The following is a 14601-nucleotide window of genomic DNA, read 5'->3' as shown; positions in this document are numbered from 1 at the left end:
AGAGCTCCCCCTCGTCTCACACCAGAGGCACACTGATCGACCAAGCGATTGAACTGGGGAAATCTAGGCGCCCACGATTGCGGAGGACTACACATCATCGACGGAGGCTACGTCAGAAGATTCAGAGCACGCTGGCCAGGCATGCACGACGCCCGGTCAGACTACTAACCATGGAGGAGATTGATGAGATTCGCCAACGCCCGATGCTAGATCTCTTGTGATTCAGCTATCCCAGCAAGCCGCCCATTTTTGCTTAGTTTTTTGCTTAGTTCACATCGACCAATCTAGGATCCCATAGTATATATCTTTGTTTTGTACTGTTGTTATTTTGTTACTCTGACTTTGTATCAGATCCACCACCTTGTAACTTTCTGGTCTCATAGGTCACTATGGCCTTTTGAAGACGTTAATATAACATTTCATTTCATTTCATTTCATTTCTCTCTCAGAGATAGAGATATGAAAAAGACGAAAGAGTCGACAAGGAGGAAGAGAGAATATTTTTAGGAATCTGCTCACCTGATTCCTAAAAAGTGCTCACCAAAATTGCTTGCTTGGAAATATCCCCCGTGCCAAAATATCCTCGCCATCTTCAAATGGACTGCCATCTTTTGGGCAACATAAGTTTGCATTTGGAAGTTTTAAACACGCTTACTCAAGAGATTATACAAGCTCCCTTTCACTTATATACGGCTTACACTTTTTTGAGAATCAAAATGAAATGAAACGAAACCTCACATGTATATTATTTCAAACAACACTCCGAAAGATTTCTTCCTTATAGAGGCATCAATTGCTTGAAGGATTGTTTATCTTGATAATCTCTTTCACATAAAGAGATCAAGGCCATGTAACTGAGCACATCTTTACTAGAGAAGATACCAACAAGGATCAATTGTTAGAATTGTATTACAGATACATTTTGTAGAGACAATTTCTACAAAGCATGCTTCCAATTACAATTTCCTAAGTTTGAGAGAGAGAGAGAGAGAGAGAGAGAGAGAGAGAGAGAGAGAGAGAGAGAGAGAGAGAGAGAGAGAGAGAGAGAGAGAGAGAAGTTGTAGCCCCTTATGGGCCTCCATTTTCCCATCAGAAAAGAAAGATTGATGAAGGGAGATAGAAAGGGTGTGTGTGTATGTGTGTTTGAGAGAGAGAGAGAGAGAGAGAGAGAGAGAGAGAGAGAGAGAGAGAGAGAGAGAGAGAGAGAGAGAGAATTGTCACCTTCTTGGAGTGATTACAAGGATTAAATCCACCCTCTCCACTTGTGTGCATATGGACACTCACACACATCTACAAATTTGGGTGTGTGGGTGTGTACGTGTGTGATCCAATGGCCATGCTTTTCTTGGCCACAGCAACGCGCGAGTCACTCAGTAGTTCCCAACAACATGACTAAAAAATCCTTCTAGATCTGTGCTTAATGTCTAGGTTGTCTATGATAATGAAAGAATAGAGGCTAGGAGTTATTGATTTTTCAAAAACTAGATATGCATTGAACCATTAAGTAGAAAATGGTTAGACTCTTATGATTTTTGGCTTTGTAAAACAAACCTTTTGTGAAGAATAAACAAGGCTCAAGGTACGGTCCCCCCCCTCCCCCCCAGGACTAAGTGGCACGGGCATGGGAGGCTGGGATCTACGACGGGGGCATTGTGGGCCGTAGATCCCAAATGCGGGTACCTTAGATTACTTTTGTAATCCCCTAAAAGTAATCTAGGGTAAAAAGTAATCGTACCCCCATTTTGCGGCGTCGGGTTTGAACCCGAGACCTCACGCACGAGAGGCACCTACCCTAACCACTACGCCATGCATGCGTTGTGAAACGTGGGGGCCCTAATTTACTTAAAACATGTAAATTAGGGACGGGCGCCGAAAGTAAATTAGGGTACCTTAGATTGCTTTTATTATAAAAAGCAATATCGGGTACCCTTATTTACTTTCGACGCCGCCACTGGGATCTACGGCCCACAATGCCCCCGCTGTAGATCCCACCCTCCCATGCTCGTGCCACTTAGTCCTGAGCCCCCCCCCCCCCCGAAAAAAAAAGAAAACGTTGAAGGTGGAGTGTATTGATGAAATTCTACTAAAGATGCTTGTGCTGAGCAACCGCGAAAACCATTTGTAAGACAATGTTTCGACCTCTAGCCTCTTTCCTCCCACTTGGGTGCGACCGAGCTCTTACTTCTACCCAAAATAAAAGAATCAAATCTCTTGACATTCTATTTTAAGGAGGTACACGTGGCATATGTACAGCGTTCAAGCCTTAAATAGAATGGCAGCCTAAAATAAAACTATATTCTTCTGGGAGTTCAAACTGTCAGAGCAGCAGAAAGCCCTTGCAAGAGAGAGAGAGAGAGAGGGAGAGAGGGAGGGAGAGTCCGAGAGAGAGCCCTTTGCAAAGTCTAGTCTAGAGAGAGAGAGAGAGAGAGAGAGAGAGAGCGAAGAGTATAAGCTCCTCCTATTGCGCAGCCACAGTTCCGTCCTGTTTATGGATTTCTTCATCAAACTGGTAAGCATCGCAACAGCGTTTCTCCTTCAAACAACTCTTGATTACTCTTCAATGGATTATGTCTTTTAGTCTGCGCATGCGCGTGTGCATGTTCGAAGGGATGCAAGAAAGTCTCTTTGGAATCCATGGGTCTGTGATTTGAAGGGGTGCAAGAAAGTCTCTTTGGAATTCATGGGTCTGGGATTTTGATGCCACAATAAATTGCAAGCAACTCAAATCATTTGTGTGTGAGTGCAAAGGATGATGGCACAATAAATTGCCTGTGAGTGTTCAAAGAGGTGGGTATTTCAGGCAACCGAACCTTTTAACCGTGTATGTTGCATACATGTAAACATGAACTGGCTCACAGGATAAAAATCACACCCTGCCGGTCTATCAAAAATTTTCCTAGCTCATGCGTCAATGATTATTAAATTACGCGAAGGCTGATGACTTTAGCTTCTACTAGACACACAATGAGAACATCTCTATAACACACACCAAGAACGCAGATAAAAAAATGTTGATGCTCTTAACAGCTACCCTTTTAAAGAGTTTAGGGAACACGCCTTAAGAGGAAAAGATATTCGAAATTGTATGGTTTCTTACATTGATTGGACCTATCAAGAAATTGAAATCTCCTTTTTGTTTTTAGTTTGTCAATGGGTCTTGAGTTTCTTGTCACTGCCTTTCACTCCATAGACTTCCCTTTCATATTATTGTTTTAAATATTCCAAAGCGAACCTACACCTTGTTTTTTAATGCATTGATATGTTCTTGATGTATATTCTTGCATGCGTGCAGCTTTTAGGTAGTCCTCTTTATGCATGCTATTCTAAAAGACTTGTAAATAACAATAACTTTTTGACTTTTCTTGTTGTTGGGTGTAATTAATGAAGCGAAGATAGTGAAGAAAATATGTCGCATCCTTCAATCAAACCACCAACTAATATTGTAGCAAAATTGTAAGGTGCAGCTGAAGTGAATGTTGACTTTGCTCAAGATGAGTGCTCTGAACTGTGCTAAACGGTTCCTCTTACTTACGGAAGGGAGAGCCTTCCGTTCCTTTAGTGAGAGAGTGCAATGATCACAAACAAAGTGAATGCTACTATGAATGAAGGTGCTGAGATTGAGAGAGAGAGAAGAATATGACACTAGATGGTTCTCAAACCCTCCTCCAAGGGCCTCTCTCTATGGCAAGAGAGGTCTATGCTATTGATTGCACAAAACTGGTACAATGGTCTAGATGCAATGGACTTGCCGATGATGTTGACGACAATGATGACGACGACGAGGACGGTGTAACAAACTTGACACTCCAAGTCAAGATTCTACCGCGACACAACAAAGATTCACTTCAAACTAGTTCACAATTCACACTTGAGTCGACACGGCTTGGCGCAGTTCCGTGCCTAGAGATATTGGCCCCAAAGACTGACGTCCCTTTTGGTATTTCTTTTTGTATTAATCTGTGTTCAAAGTACAAGAGAGTGGGAGGGTGCTCACTCTCAGACTCTGCGTTCAGATGCCCTGAGAAGTGAGGCCCTGTCCACTTATTTATTGGTTATAAGAGATGCCCAAAAGCAGAGCCCCAAAAGCTGTCAACTTTAAAAGCTTGTAAAAGTAAAGCAACTAGTCCAAAAGCTTTGGTAAAAATCAGCCAGCATAAGATCCAGGATTTCCGTATGCTGCCATGTAATCAGCTCCGTGATTTATGGAAAATCTGCACGAACGCCACGTCAGCCTGTCAGCGGGTTTTCCGTCGTAAAATCCAAAAATATGTACTGTGGCCACATCAGCCTGCCACGTGTCATTGCGACGTCACCATTTTGTGACATACCCCCTCTTGAAAGCATTGTAATCACCCTCGATTTTGCTTGCAAAACAGACAGAGGCCATAAACTGTCTTAGCACACTGATTTAGTACCGACGCACTAGGAACAAAACATCTAGCACATGTACCAATCAACAGTCACATCACAGGACATCACTTGACATCATAGGACATCACATGACAAATCACATTGAATTTTCATTCCAAATTTCAGACCATGATTAATCGGCAACGTATTTAGTAATCGCATCTAGATCCAATCGGGACCTCACAGATGCCCGATTAACTAATCCATATTGCAATCATGCCTATAGAGATTTATAAGACTGAAATGCTGCAGTCATTTCGTCTATCAGTTCGTGCACTTAAACAAGTTAAGTACAAATCAATCAGTATCATTTTCATTATCGGGAATTCCAGTTCATAAAGTCATACAACAGAATACTGTCAGCTCAGGAGTATCCCTGAAACCCAAAGGGACATCAGTGACTTTCTATCAAATCAAAATATCAAGGCAATCTGTCGACAAAGGAGCGGAGTGACTCCCCTCTTGTGCATATCCATTGCACTAGATTCGTCCATGCGACAATCGGAGTTCTATCGAAGTAGACTGTGCTAAACTGAATGCTTCAAGGTAAAGTTTCACAATTTGAGGAGTATCTGTTAGGTCCTCCTCCTCCATCCACTTTGCATCCAATGTGGGATAGTACTTGAATTTAACCAAGAACCGCCTCATCACTTTACCTTTTATCTTTCTATCTTATGTTCCAGTATCTGTTTTGGAACGAGTATCTCCTCGCTTTCCTCCACTCTGGGTTGCTCATCCGGCTCCCCATCATTGGGCACATCGCCTTTAAAAGGCTTCAAGAGACACATAAAAAGCATTGTGAATTCTCCAAATATCGAGCAGCTTCAACCTAAAGGAGACATCATTTATCTTTTCTTTTATTTGGAAAGGTCTAGAAAGGTCCACAATAGTTCATGCTAAGCTTTGGAAAAAGCCTCTCCTTTCTCTTTTTCTTTCTCAAGCGTTCCTTCTCAAAACATAAGAGCACCCAATCGTTCTCCTTTAATTTCAAATCGCGACGGTGTCAATCTGTTGCCTTTTTGTGTCTTTCCTGAGATTTCTCTAAAGCCTCCCGGACCTTGGCAAAAGCAATGTCCAAGTCCCTCGTGTACTGGTCGGCTTCAAAAATCTTATAATTCGTGCTTAAGAAGGGTGGAACTTTCGGAGCACCTTCAATAATCTCAAATGGCGCCTTCACCGTCGAAGAGTGAATCGTGTTATTGTAGGCAAATTCCACCAAAGGTAAAAACCTTTCCCATTGAGTCTTCTGATCCGAAATGCATGACTTCAATAAATCCAATACGACTGAATTTGCAATCTCAGATTGCCCATCTTTCTGCAGGTGGAAAGATGACGAGAGCTGCAACCGTGTGCCAATGTTGTCCCAAATAGCCTTCCAAAACAAACTCGTGAATCGGGGATCTGTGTCAGAGACAATTGTCTCAGGCATGCCATGTAATCTGCATATATGGGCAATGAATAGTCTTGCTAAATGATCCAGCTTGACTGTTTTCTTCACTTGAATGAAATGAGCTTGCTTGCTAAATCCGTCAATAACAGTCCAGATACCATCGTGCCCACTCTGTGTCTTCGGGAGATCAAAAATGAAATCCATAGCAACACTTTCTTAGGGGGCGGGTGGGAATGGATAAAGGCTGTAACAATCCCTATGCTTTATGTCTGTCAAACTTGACCTTCTGGTATACCAAGCAACTGCGTACAAAATCGTCCACGTCCTTCTTGAGTCTCGGCCAAAAGAAGTATCTCTCTACACTTTTCAAGGTGGTATCAATGCCGCGATGACCCGTAAATGGTGGATAGTGGCATTCGGTTAGAACCTTTTCTCTCAATGGCTGTGTAACGCACAACATCCTTATCTTCATCAAGTAGCCATCCCGAATGGAATATCCCGCTACTACCTCCCCATTCTGTATTCGACTGAATACATTTGCAAAATCTGGATCTGTGGCGTACTGATTGACCATGTCCTCAAAGCTTCTATGATGTATTGCGGAAATAGCCAAGACCAACGGCTTCCGGGACAAAACATCTGCCACCAAGTTCTTCTGTCCTCCGTGGACATGGACAATCTGGAAGTGAAACTGTGACAAGATGTTAGCCCACCACATCTGCTTTTCCGATAGCTGCTTCTGTGACAAGAAGTAGCGTAAACTCTCATGATCAGTGAAGACCGTAAAATCGGTTCCGAGTAGGTAATGTCGCCACTGAGTAAGAGCATGGAACACCGCCAAAAGCTCTCTCTCATATATCTGTGCTGTCAATTCCGGCCTTGAAAACAATCGGCTCTCATAGGCAATGACATGGACCGTACCCAGACTACGACCACAAGCATCACAATATACTTCAAATGACTTCTGCAAATCCGGCAAAGTCAAAATTGGTCCCGTAGTCAATTTCTCTTTCAATGTCTAAAAGGCAGTTAGCTCTGTGGGTCCCTGTCACAAAGTGATGACGTGGCGGACAGCAGAAACTCTAATTTCTGCCAGAAACCCTAAAATTCCTGCAAACCCTAATTTTTGCCAAAAACCCTAATTTTTGCCAAAAACCCTAATTTCCAGAAATCGCGAAGGCTGAAAATTTGAAAAAATAAAAATAAAAAAATTGAAATGATGAGCGACACGAATTTTGCTTTTTTTTATAAAAAAAAGAGAAAAGACTCTCTAAGAGAGAGAGAGAACAGATGCTTTTTATTTTAAAAGCTTTTGGGGCTCTGCTTTTGGGCATCCCTTGTAACCTTTAAATTAGTGGTGAGGGCCTCACTTCTCAGAGCATCTGGACGCAGAGTCTGAGAGTGAAACCCTAGCCACTCTCTTGTACTTTGAACTGATTAATTAAAAAGAAATACCGAAAGGGGCGCCAGACTTTGGGGCCAATATCTCTAGGCACGGAACTCCGCCGGGCCAGTGCAAATCTATTGTGATCTGTGAATTGTTTTGAAGTGGTTATTTGGTGCTCTCGCGGTTGATTCTTGACTTGGAGTGTCCAAGTCTGTTACAGTCCCCATGAGAAAGGGACTCCTTTTCTCAAGATATGCAAAGGGGAAGCAACCTCTGCAAACTTTCTAATGAACCGCCGGTAGTAACAACATAAGCCCAAGAAGCTTCTGACTTCATGGACATTCTTCAAATCGGGCCAATCACGAATAGTCTCAATCTTGGCCGGGTCCATCTGCACTCCTGCTGCTGAGACAATGTGTTCCAAAAAGTGTCTCTGATAAGAAAAATTCACTTTTTTTTGCATTGATCACCAACTTGTGATCTCTCAATGCCTGAAAGACCTGTAGCAGATGTTCTCTATGTTTAGCCTCATCCTTGAAGAAGACAATAATGTCATCAAAGAAAGTGCCAACAAAAGATCTGTATTCTCTGAAAATCATGTCCATCATTTGGTTAAAGGTCGCTGGAGCATTGATAAGGCCAAAAGGCATCATCAAAAATTCGAATAAATTGAAGGTCATCCGAAAAGTTGTCTTGTAGACATCTCCCAGCGCGATTCGGATTTGATGATATCCGCTCTTCAAATCGATCCTGTTGAAATAAGAGGATCCCTGTAGTCGGTCAAGAATATCATCGATCCTTGGAATCGGAATTCTGTTCTTGATGGTGACGTTATTGAGAGCTCTATAATCAATGCACATTCTCCAAGATCCGTAACACCGGAGAGCAGTAAGGTAAAGTACTCGGCTGGATAAGACCCTTTTCCAAAAGGTCTTTCACTTGGTTCATAATCTCTAACAAACCGTTGACGTGTCAAAGCCTAAAGAATGGAGCCAACTTACAGATGCCGGTCGAGGGGCCTAAACCCTAAGAAGAACAAGTAACAGAAGAAGAAGTCCTACCAACTTATGGGGACCCCGTCCGATGGGGCCCCAAGTGACACAAAGGATTAAAATAAAGCAGGACCCGCACACACACAAAAACTAATGACATGGTAGATTTTTGAAAATTGCGCTGACATGATGACGTGGCATGTTGTACGGAATTCTGCGTTTTGCGCTGGCTGATGACGTGGCAGGCTGTACGGATTTTCGTAAATTACGTTGGCAGCTTTTGGCATTGCGTTTTGGACCAGAAGCTTTTGAGTTTTGAAGGCTTCTCACTATAACTGCTTTTCAGGCCAAGGGCCTTTAAATATATGAGGTTAGGGCTCATTCTTTGGCATGCTTCCTGGAGAAGGTGCAGAGTCTGGAGTACCGGCTTGTATTGTGTTGATGCAATATAAAGAAATACCGAAAGGGGCGCCAAGGTTTGGGACCAATACTCTCTGGGGTGGAATTTCGCCACTCCGTGTCGTGTGTCGTCTCTCTCTCTTTCAGTTCGGTTGTTATTGAAGTGCTAAAAGTCTGTCCAGTATGTTCTTTTCTATTGGCATGTGGTGCCCGTTTTGTGACAGTGGTATCAGAGCATCAGGCGTATGCTTTTCTGAAAGCATACCGGTCCCACAAAAGAGCAGACATAGCTTTAATCGAGGTATCTTCGCCCTTCAACCCGGACTTATTAGCCACTCCCACCCTTACTTCATCGCGCATCGGGTGCGCTCCCGTCTTCACCGCTCATGTCTTACAGGGCATAAGCCATTAAGATCACTTGCAAGAGAAGGATCGAAGATTTGTTACAAGCTGTTGTTTTTTTTTTCTCAGAGACACTACCATGCAGATGTTGATGGCTACAGCTACCAAGCAGCACACTCCAAGGACTTGGCAAGCTTTCAAGAAAATTTTTATCCGAAGCTATATGGTTTCTGACATCTTCCTTCGGAGTGCAACTGTAGCGCGGATAATGTGTCGTGCTCTCTACAGTGTGGGTGCCCCTCAGTGCAATGTACGTGACAATCTCACTCAAACAAATGGAAACTCTCTCAAACAGAATGAAACATAGAAACAATGGATAACAACAGAGACACAACAATGGACCAGAACATGTGGACTCGACTAGCTCAAAGAACCATGTACAGACTCTGGCGTGGCAGCACACTCAGCTCCAGCCCAGGACTCACAGGTACAAATGGGGGTGTCGAGGCTCAGATGTGCAGGGATGGTGAAGCAGTGCTCTGTGTAAGACTCGCTCTAGACGACTACGTACAAGATAATAGAACTGGCCCAAAACGACTACTCATATGTACAACCATAAAGAGTCACCAACGGCTCATAAATGTCCAGTCAGCTAAGTCTATCTCCAAACTGAGTGGTGGTGGTGACCTGGCCACGATGTCCACTAGACCACCGTAGGTACCCTGCCACGTGTCACTCCCAACCCAAAGGGTCCGTCCAGTGTGAACCAGACCAACTGTAGCTAATTGTCCAACTGTCTGCCTGTCCTGTGAAGTGACACTGTAGCCCTGCTACAGGTTGCCCGCCACAAGACCGCTCACCGTCTTGGTGAGAGGAAGACTGAAACTGTGAAAGAAAACTACTAGTATGTACAATGGTGAGCTTTCGAATCTGTCATCCAAGAGAAAGAGTGGTGGCCACTGTTGCATCCGAAGTATTAGCCTTTGGAGGTGGAGCCATCAAATCGATTGTGGGGCCTTGCTGTATTTGAGCTCTCTTGTCAGTAAGTGTGTTTCCTGAGAAATGACCAGCCATCTGCTGTTGGGCAGATGGTAGCACCTGTCCTGTAGTGTACTGAGGACGTCGAGTAACACAGCCATGGCGATGTGCTCCAGCAACTCCATCACAACAAGTCATATTTTGCATCTGAGGCAATGGTGAAGACTGAAACCCCTGAGGAGGAGGATACTGTTGTTGTTGTTGATTGTAGTACTAAATGGGAACTGGAGTCTGTGAGTAAAGTCCCATAAACTGCTGAGAAGGACCCGTTGTTGCATGCTGCACTGGTGTACCTGCTCCAGTCCACCCATATCCCATACCCATCATCGTAGGCTGTGTTGTCCTATTTTCATGTAAGAGCAATTCTCTAAATCCTTGTACTTGATTTTGATGGTCACTAATCACTCGAGACTTTAACTTCAGGGCCTGTTGGAGTGCAAAAATAGTGGCATCCCTATCGGCGATGGCGCTCTCAGCAACCTTCGGAGCTCCTTCCATAGCTGCGTAGGTAGCTGCGTGACGCTGGTGTGTGGCTGCTAAACGCTCTGCTCCAAGCTCAATTGTGGCAATGGCTTGCCTAGACTCCTGCAATATATCCTCAGATAGCCGAAAAAATGATGTAGAGTCCGAACCTGTAGAAGGCCCTGTAACAGTGTCAGGGTGAAGAGAGCTGGCCAGTGGTACAGATGGTGGGACCGCTCTTGGTGGGCTCGGCGCATGCCTCTCTGTCGGAGTAGAGATGGTGGGAGTGGATGCAGCAGGACTAGGCATAGGAGAAGGAGCAACTGCCTCTGGGACATGGGAGCTAGTCATTGTGGTAGGGGTAAAAATAGCAGCAGTAGAGAGAGGAACACACACTTTAGAAGCCACAGCTGTGACATGCATAGTGTGATTTGCACCACCTGAACTTACCATCGAATCAGTAGCGACCGTTTGCGAGGGACGTCAAACAGGTTGCTTCACTCGAAGCTGTTGGCTTTCCGAAACTGGCAGGGAGAGTAAAGACTGCACTGTATCCTTCGCCACTTTTGCCTTTATCTCCTTCCTCTTGGTAACCGAAGGGTCAGCCTGAATGCTTACAAATTTTCTTTTCCCTTTCGAGGGTTCCTGTGGATCTTCAATATTTATGACCCATGCCAAAAGAGGTGCTGCAAAACATTTGAAACTTAACTGCACAGATTGCACTTGGGCTCGGAATCTTTTAGCCCTAGACTGCAATGAGGTGAAGAGAATCTGATGGAATCCACAGGGTATGGTGTGGATTAAAGAGTAGAGGCCGTCGTAGTGGGAGAAGATAGTGGGAAGATCACTTTTTTCTTTATCTTCTTTGGCTTCTCTAGCGAGAAAATAATACCTGAAGATTGCCAGAATCCGTTTGTTCCTTTCATAGTTTGGGTGATTTGAACTGAGCAGTTCTTGACATGCTTGAATTGTGGCATCCTTGGACAGCTTAGAAAAAGTGCGTGTAAGTGGTAGATGGAAAGCTAGTCATTCCCATGGCATGGCCAAGCCTCTCAGCTGTCAACTTGTGGCCCCTTACCTTGGGAAAGTCCTTTAACATTTGATGTATCATCTCCACAGGAACAGTGTTAGGTAGATTGGCATCAGCCAATGTTGTGAGACCTAGAGTGTGCAGCTGAGCATTGGAAAATACCTCGCTCAGAGATGGTCGAGGGTGTTGTAAATAAAAATCCAAAGAGAATGCGGTGTGATTTTTGGATGTTGCAGGCCTCTTGATTATGTGACTCATGATTGGCTGTTTCCCTTTCTTGTGAGCTGTTCTTGTATGGTCCTCTTGATCACTCGAAGCATCCGACTCTGAGTGTGCTTCTGACTCAGAGGGAGAGTCTGCTTTGTAGCTTTCATCAATTGGATTGCTGGAAGTTATGTCATCCAAGCCGTGGCTACTGCTGGCTGACATCTCTTCACTCTCTGATTCCTCAGCCATAGCTTTCTTCTTTCGAAACAATTCTTTTTTGCTGCTACCACCTTCTGCTGTCTGTTTCTTGCTACCTCCTGCCATAGTGAGTAGGATTGAAAGAGTTTGTAGGTAGGATATCCAAACAGTAGAACGAGGTTGATGTAGGGAGCAGTAGATTCTCTAGACCCGCTGGTTTCTGGTACTGAGAATTGTGGTACGATTTTTTAGCCAAAGGAATAAGGCGATGGGTGGGGTAGAAAGGTAAGGCGATGGGTGGGTAGTACAGAAGGGAGAGGGTGGATAGGTGCTAAGGAAGGGAGAGGGTGGATAGGTACAGAAAGTGCAGAGTAGGGGCCAGGTACAGAAAGTAGAGGCTAGGGGTAGTTATGGGCGAGGGCATGGGTAGAGGGTAGGGCCGATGGAGAGTAGGGTAGGGTATGGGCGAGGTTAGAGGTTAGGGGCGAGGGAGGGTAGGGTATGGGCGAGGGTAGAGGTTAGGGGCGAGGGAGGGTAAGTTAGGGCGAGGGGGTGGGTAGAGGGTAGGGGCGAGGGTGTAGGGTAGGGGCGAGAGTGGGTGGGTAGAGGGTAGGGGCGAGGGGTGGTTAGAGGGTAGGGGCAAGGGTAGAGGGTAGGGGCGAGAGTGGGAGGGTAGGGGCGAGGGGGTTGAATTGGGTAGGGGCGAGTTAGATGGGTATGCTAGGCAGGGTGGGCTGAGGCAAGTTTTACAAGGTAGGGGCGATGGCAGACACTTCGGCAAAAGTTAGGGGCTAGGGCAGAAACTCAGGCAAAAGTGGGAGGAGGCGAGGGACGTACATCTTAGGTATAGAACTCTCTCAGAGAGTTAGTGAGTTAGCCAAGAGAACTCAAAAAGCATATCCTTCCATAGATTTAAGGAGTTTTACTTAAAAATCAGCCCAATAGAAAGTGAATGTTCCTACTCAGAACAGAGCTGATAATATTCCAAAATAACAGCCTTATCAAAGAAAAGAGTGGAGATGGGATTGCCTCTTTTGAAGAACTCCACAGGGAAGAGAGAGACTGATACAGAGAAGCAAAGATTCTGAGAGTGGAGATGAGAGAGCTGGATAACCGTGGATTGGAAAGGAGATGTTTCCGAGTTAAAATAAATCAAAAGACACGCTGAATCCTGAGGCAAAATCAAGTGACTTGTTGAATGAAATGAGAGCAGATCCGAGATCCTTACTGGGAGTATAGTCGAGATGAGAAAAAGCGAATTAGAAGATCAGAGAGAGGATTGATTTTTGCTTACAACTTAGATGGGATGGAGAAGACTCGGTGATAGGGAAAATAGTAGAAAAACGAAAATCATGAAGAGGAACAATAATAAGGCTACTGATGAAGGGATAATACCACCATATTCAATGAAGTATACTATCACCAGGGCCAGTGATGATGGCAAGTCAGCTCTAGTGATGGTAAATCTTGAGTCTGGATCCATTTGCCTGTGGTAGGGAGACACCTTCAAGAGTGACTAACTGGACTGCCCCCTGTGGTAAAATCTCTTCAACCACGAAGGGCCCTTGCCAAGCTGGAACCAGCTTCTTTGCTTTTTTTAAATATTTTGCCTGATAGAGTAGCACCAGTGTGCCTTGCGTTATTTTCGGCTTTCTGAGGTGGCGATCATGCCACGCTTGCAGAGCATGTGAAGCTAAACGGCGGTTTTCATCGAATAAGGTGAGACGGGATATAGAAGCAGATTTCATGCCCCAACTTGCACGCAGACTGCCCACCCTAGGGGATTCGGAGTTGAACTCAAATGGAGCTATGGCTTCCAAACCGAAAGCGAGTTGAAAAGGCGTGTGATTCGTTGTTGCTTTGAAAGATGTGCGGTATGCCCAAAGAGTGCCGTGCACAGCCTGAGCCCACGATGCTGGATGGAGATGACATGCTTTCCGCAGGAGTGCGATCAGAACCTTGTTGGTGCTCTCGGCTTGCCCATTGGCTCTAGGGTAATAAGAGCACGACTCGCGATGAAAAATCTTGTAATTGGCCAGCAAAGTTGAGATCATGTCATTGACAAAATGACTGCCCCTCAGATACCTCAAAGTGCTCCGGCATGGGTGGAGAGCCAGATGGAGTAGAGGCTAAGGAAGGAGCTGGGGTGTTGGCCAACTCTTGCAAGGGAGACTTTTTCCCCCTTCTATGGTGGGTTATAGGCTCACCCAGCCCGACGGTTTCCACCAAGGGACCCTCTGAAGGATGGTCACCAGAGACCGGTCCACTTGGTTCTGGCGCACTTGGCTGACTGGGATTACTGGCTTCAGGTGTAGCTTCAGGAGGAGAGGTTGAATCTGTTGGCAAAGGTTGAAGAGAGACTACATAGCATGGCATCGAAGAGGTAGCTTCTAACCACTGCAGTAAGTCTTCATCGTACCCATCAGGAGGGACAGGCTGCTCCAAGTCAGGGTTGGACTCTATTGACAAAGAGCTATGCTGAACGACCGGATCCATACCTCCTTCGAGACGAATTTGTTGCATTGGAGAGCCAGGAGTATGTATCCACATGGCGTTGTTTCCCCAGTCGTGAAGTGCTTTTGTATGTCGCAACCATGGCCTACCAATCAGCAAGGGATAACCTCCCTCTACCTGGGGAAGATTAACTACCACAAAATCCAAGTTAAAAGTGAAATCTTGTACCTTCAGAGGCACCTTGTCGACTATGCCCATTGGGTAGACTGTTCTCTGAGCGGCCATTGTAACA

General features: G+C 45.0%; 1 protein-coding gene across 1 annotated transcript in view; it reads left to right on the top strand.

Moving 5' to 3' along the window:
- Positions 1–2304: 2304 nt before the first annotated feature.
- The window catches only part of LOC147436489 (protein MICRORCHIDIA 2-like), a 68860-nt gene continuing 56563 nt past the window's right edge, over positions 2305–14601 (top strand). Inside the window, exon 1 of the mRNA XM_086489365.1 lies at positions 2305–2509. The gene's annotated coding sequence lies outside the window, so the exon portion shown is untranslated. The remainder of the gene's footprint in view (positions 2510–14601) is intronic.

This window comes from Adiantum capillus-veneris, chromosome 18, assembly GCF_014529385.1.
Source record: "Adiantum capillus-veneris isolate H3 chromosome 18, ASM1452938v2, whole genome shotgun sequence".
Taxonomy (NCBI): Eukaryota; Viridiplantae; Streptophyta; class Polypodiopsida; order Polypodiales; family Pteridaceae; genus Adiantum; species Adiantum capillus-veneris.
The sequence above is the reverse complement of the archived record's forward strand: the minus strand, read 5'-3'. Positions and strand labels throughout refer to the sequence as shown.